Raw genomic sequence first — 6,452 nt, 5'->3', positions numbered from 1 at the left:
AACCCAATGTCTAAATGGCACATAAAAGCTCGAATAGAAAACTAAGGACTAGTCTATATCCTTCTCTAATCAAGAAAGTGGAATACGGTCATATGTCATGATGAATGGGATAGGCAGACTAAAAACAAGATATAAGTGTGAAGTAGCAAAAGGTGAGTGTATAGGTATAAAAAAAAATGTAGGTAAGTGTATGTATCAAACTAGGTATGCTAAAAAAATTGAATCCAAGGTGTCATCATCTTTTTAGACCATCAAAAACCTCAATCATGTGGTTGGATCCCAATGTTAAAGAATATCAATAAGGTGGACATGCCCCAATATGAATACTCCCTTAGATGGCTATGCCTTAGTATAAAAGACATCAAATCAACATCTCCCAACTATCTCTCATATTTTAATGTAAAAAGAATGTCTAATCACCTTTGAAAGAATGGTTATGCCCTAATATACAAGAGTGAAAATGCTAAATAGTCCAATAATCCTCATATCACTTGTCATGTTCCATTGTAAAAATAGATATGATCATCTCCAAAATATGGTTATACCCCAATATAAGTTGTTATCCTTAAATCTTTTACTACTAAGAAGGTTATGCCCCAATGTAGGGTAATCTCTAAAATGGCTATGCTTCAATGCCCAACATCAAATCAAGATTAAGCTCTTTGAAGTGGCTATACCCTAGTGTAAACTGTCATCTCAAAAATCAATCATCAATAAGAGGTTTACGCCATAGTGTAGGGTCGTCTCGTAACTTCTAACCCATCATAATCCAAATGATCTCCAAGCAATATCAAGTATCACCTAAGTATAAGTTATTAAACATAGTGTTGATGTTATAGCCTTAGGGTAGTTTTAAGACCCGAGATGTAACGTAGGCTAAGGTAATACAATGAAAGAAATGAAAGGAAACTAGGCTTAATAATCCCAACGATATAATCCCTATGCCTCTAGTATGCATAATGTAATAGATAAAGAAACTCTAATATCATGGACCTCACAAATACTCATTAATACAAATGGTCGGGGAAAATGAATAAATCAAGTAGATATGCTATAGTACATATGACTAAATAAATGAGAAGATTGATATCAATGAAAAAAATAATGAACCTATAGATGTACTACATAAGTAAACAATTATCCACAAGAATAAATCAGTTAAACAAAAAGGATAAGGTGAAACTCCAAAATAAGCCCATAGAAACCAAAGAAACGGTACAATAGTTAAAAGAAAAATAGACAATGTTGATGGAATATAATTTGATACATGAGCAAAAACCAAGGACATAACCAAGGTAAATGAGGGTATAACTCTAAATGAGAAGCATGATTAATATGAGCCACAAAAGTATGTCACAAAAAATGATGAAAACCAACAACTCAATAACGACTCAATGTGTAATGGATATATACAATGGGAAAACCAAATTGTCACACAAACTACCTATTTAGACTAACATCACATTTTTTTTCTTTCTTTTTTCTTTCTTTTTTCGTTCATTTTTCTTCCATTTTTTTCTTTTTTTTTTTTCTTTTTTGCAATTATCAAATAATTGAATCCAAGAAATATCATATACAAGGATCTCAAGGTAGCATGGTGATGAATCTTGATATATACATATAAAAATATCAACCCATGTGTAAAAATATGAACTCATGATAACGAGATGATGATCAATGTCACGAATAGATACAATAGATGTCATGAAAAAGTATGGATGGAAAAATAAGAATGATCAACATAGATACAATGAATGCAAAAGATGAATCAACTACAAAATCCATAACCAAAGTGATCCTCCTATCAATAAACAAAGTATGCCAAAAGGCACTAACACAAGGTATGAGAAAAAGGTAAAAGGGTGATGAATGAAAAGGCTAGGTGTATGATTGGAGCCAAAATATGTACTCTAATGGCATATATTCAATATAATTTATGCACCAGAAGATACTCAAATCATCCGACTTGACCCAAATTGATGTTAAGGCTCTAACCATGAGTTTAACTTACATTATGGAGATTTATCTTAGGTTTAAGGGAAAACTTGATTTGAATCAGGATGAATGGGATTAAAACTCGTATCAAACAGACCTTGAGTGAATCCGAGGTAGACATAAACAGGCAAGCAAGAAGGACAAGCTGTTGGAAAATCAGAACCTAAATGAGACGCCTTATTTAATGGTTTGAGAAGTTGGCTTTGGAAGATAGACTTTGAGAAGTTAGATGGAGCAGCAGATTGACGCGACTTGGAATCAAAAGGTAACAAATATTTATTAGCAACAGTGCCATTTTCTTTCATGGAGGGAAAGTTGTTTATCTTCACTGAAGCAATAGGATATGAACCAGACTTTACATTCCTAAAATTAGCATTGGTTCCATTTGTACCATCTCCAACATAAGTTGAATCCCATGAATAACACGATACAACTTCAGTCCCATAAGGAACAGGTTGCTAAAGATATCCTTATGAAAAGTAAGGAGGTTAACTAACACATTGCCTATCAACACCTATAAGAGTCTGACTAGCATACGAATTATAGCCAGACAGATAATAAACCATTCCATTGTCTAATTGTACACCTGTATAGGAACCATCTACATTGTAGTAGCCATGATCATCTGATTGATTCAAGGTCCCATTATATCCTAGGTAGTAATAATTGTAACAACTAGTAGGTGGATAGCATCCACCTTGCTCTGCAACTAACTCTTGATCAATCTCATCTTTGACACTGACAGTAGCATCCACAAAAGAGGATAGGAAAACATTAAATCAGATGGTGTTCCATCTTTTCCAGAAACCACACCTTGTTTGGTCAACTTGGTAAAGGTATCTGATTTCAATCCCATAGTCACCTGCTCAGATGTCTCAAAGGTCTTCCCAGAAGCTATTCCAATCTTAGAAATTCAATTTTCTCTTCGATGACCCATGAGAGCAACTTTGAATTGCCATTTTCAGAATGCAGTGAACCTACTGATATGAACCACAACAAAAGTTCCATTTCCAATTCAATGATAAATTCAATAGATTTACTTGTTGGTGATGGTGTTGAACAGAATTAGGTTAAAGGACAAATTCCATCTTAGTCTCTTTGCTAGGTCTACTATCATCACATTAAAAGTAATATCATCATGTACTATGGATTCGGCTTCTCAATTACCTCAAATGCATCTACCACTTTCCTAGAGTTGAAATACATTGTAAGCAGAAGCTCTAACCAAAAGCCCAATTTTGATGACCAATGTATGCATCTCTCTTCTAAAATCTAGCAACTTCGAAGAACACAAGTTGAGAACACTAGCAAAAGCATACTTGTCATGTCTAACACTCAATTGGTGCATTTTCGAAAATAAGTTCAAAGCAATCTCAGTATGTTTATTTTCTGCACATCCGGTGATTATTGCATTCCACACTACAAGGATCATCCAAGGTGTTTGATTGAATAAGTGGCAAGCATAACCAATTTACCCTCTTGGTACAAGCTGAAAATAGAGTTGTCTACTAATATACATCTGGATTTTCAATTTCATTGAATACTCATTACATAGAAACTTAGTCTTTTGATTTTTCATAGAAGGAAATGAGAGTATTTCCAACATGTGTGTAGGCTTTGAGACCTATTCAGATGGAATAGGCATGAAGCTGATTACCAGTTTTACCCATCTGAAATATTTGCTTTAGTATCATAAATAAAATACAAAATTTCCATGACAACTCCTCATTCTGGCGAGATATTATAGTAGCCATTTTAAGAGGTAAACTTTTGCCATAGGCATGGATAGTAGAAAATACCATACCAAAAGCATCATTGCCCCTTAATGCATTCTAAAATCGAATCTAAATTTTCAGAGCTATCTGTGGACCCCTTTTAAGATGGAATAAGTGCTCTAGCAATATAGAGAGCTCTTTGGGAAATCAATAAAGCTTTGACTTTGGTAACTAGGATCCAAATTTAAAAGTGATGTCTTTAACTCTTTCATCTATTGTTGCTCGCATATCAATAACATCATAATAGTTTTTTTTTTCGCTTGCAAGAGGGTCCTCTTAGCAATAAGAACTACAGCCACATCATCTTGAACACTTCCTAGATATGTTGAAGCACTATCCACAGCTGGCAACCTGACAGAAATAACCCTTGGAATATCGGCTTGATAAATGTTTGAATATTGAATTGCAAATTGGAAAAACTCATAATCGCTCTTGATGTCTCCTTTAGTTTCCATGGAGAGTGCAATGCTTTGTGTTTCTTCAACACTTAACATTTGAATAGAGAGAGAAGTGTCATTTTTAAAAGTTTCATGAGCATCAGTGTGTGTCTCTTCACCAGGACCAACAACTTGAGTTATGAAAATATCATCAGAGCAAAGTATCTCAAACAAACCATGGGAATCTACAACCGTAGTAGATTCCATTTGTAAGTTCACACCAAAGGCTTCCTCGATGTCATCATGAAGAACCAGAGCTCCCCTAGAAGCTTTTGCAAGATGCTGCAAAATGGGAATCTTACTGGGCATGTTTTAGCACATAGAATGTCCACCACTGTATTTTGTCTGTGAGTCTCCTAACCTAGAGGTTCCATCCACTTTAGCGTTGATTTCTCCATATGAGGATAGTTTGGATGACTCAGGAAATAAGAGACCGATCCAGGGCCATAACTATTTGGTACACCAGCACACACAATAATTATGCTATTACCCCTTAACTTTTAACTATTCCTCTTGATATTTCAACTGATGGCCCTTGAATTATACGCAGAGCAACCTCCACAGTTGTACCCAAGCACGGGTCTCTAGATGTTTCTGGAAGGTTCAACTTATATGGCCTCAAAGATGAGAATATGGTATGTATTACAGGCAGTGAAGCATGTATTGCTGACTGGTATATGCCAATTCCATAAATCAATGATTTCAAATAATCCTGAGTTGGTGATTTGTCACCGGGAAGCATATCAGCAGATGCAACTGAATCCTCTAAAAAATCGTATTATGATATGGTGCGACCATACAGTACAATACCAATTCTTGTAGTTGGGGGCAGTGAATCAACAAATGCATGCAAGGAACTCTACAAATGCTGGAGGTGTGGTTCATCTAAACATTCGTCTATCACAAGAACAATGGATGCAAAAATTCTCAAATCGCCAACTGGAATAAAACCATGTCTCTTGTTTCCAGTTTGAACATAATCATCCATAAGATAGGACAGTTCTGGATAGTTAAGGAGCTCTTTCTTATTGGATACAAATAATTCTCCACTAGACTTAAAAGTCTTTAGCAGTAAATTGAAATACGTGGCCTCTTTCCTCAGGCATACCAAAGCATAAAAAAGACATTCAGAGCAAACCCCAAAGATGTGGCCTAGAAATAAAGACAAGGATTGAGGTACCAAATACAGAGATGAACAACTCTAAACAGAGTACGTTCAAAATGACAAACAAACAAACAAAAGTCTCAAAATGTGGGAACCCATTTCATGCTAAAATCAATGGGCTCCATGGTCGGTTGCATAACTCGAATCGTATCCAAATATATCTTTGGAGTGAATGCCAAGAGAAAATGACAAAGAGAACAAAGCAATAATATACCCAAGTAACAAATGAAAGGCAGGGACGACCAGATAAATGCATGCAGAGTGATATAATAAGAAATATGAATAGGAAATCCACAGTGCTCATACCTGGAAGTCTCTTCATCGTGCAAGATGTGCTCGTCTTCAAGCATTCATCTTTCATCCGCCACCAGCCAAAGCCCCCATGTGTCTCCCTCTGCAGCCCATTCAGATGGCCTTCTTCCTGTCTTGTGTGTTGTGGAGGTGCTCTCCCTTAACTTTTTCCTCTCATTTTCCTCCTGCCCAAGCCTTTCTCTCACCAAAAACCCAAAAAACCCCTTTGATCTCATTGGAAACTTCTTCGTGGCAGCCTACATAATCCTCTTTTTCTTTCTTTTTCCTATCTTCCCATCCAAAAGCAATCCTCAAAATTTCAAACTCCCTTCAAAACCTTCCAAGGAGAGTCCCACTTTCCTTAAACTCCAATGGTTAGTTTCCTTGCAAAAACATGAAATTTATTAAATTAAATAATTGAATGAATAAATAAATAAGTAAATAAATTAGAAAACGATATAATAAATAAATAAGTTAATTAAAAATAAATAAATAAATAAGAAAAATAATATAAAAGGAATGTTACAAATAAAAATAAATAAGTGATTGATAATAATAAAAATAAAAATAAATAGATAAAAAAAAATGAGCCACACAAGCCATGCAACCATGCTAGTCATACAAGTCACGCTAAAAATGTCTAATAGGCCAAGTGGGCCTAAGTGAGTGGGCTTAATGTGGTGTCTAATGAGCCAAGAGTGCCTAAGTAGGCCTAAGGTGATGCCTAATGGGCCAAGTGTACTTAAGTGGGCCTAGGGTGCTTAGGATAGTGCCTAAGTCTAAATTAGG

General features: G+C 35.4%; 1 pseudogene; it reads right to left on the bottom strand.

Annotated features, from left to right (window-relative positions):
* Positions 1-3,839: 3,839 nt before the first annotated feature.
* On the bottom strand, positions 3,840-5,733 carry LOC117913227 (annotated as a pseudogene).
* Positions 5,734-6,452: the final 719 nt, after the last annotated feature.

The sequence above is a fragment of the Vitis riparia genome, chromosome 4 (genome assembly GCF_004353265.1).
Source record: "Vitis riparia cultivar Riparia Gloire de Montpellier isolate 1030 chromosome 4, EGFV_Vit.rip_1.0, whole genome shotgun sequence".
In the NCBI taxonomy this organism is placed as follows: domain Eukaryota; kingdom Viridiplantae; phylum Streptophyta; class Magnoliopsida; order Vitales; family Vitaceae; genus Vitis; species Vitis riparia.
The sequence above is the reverse complement of the archived record's forward strand: the minus strand, read 5'-3'. Positions and strand labels throughout refer to the sequence as shown.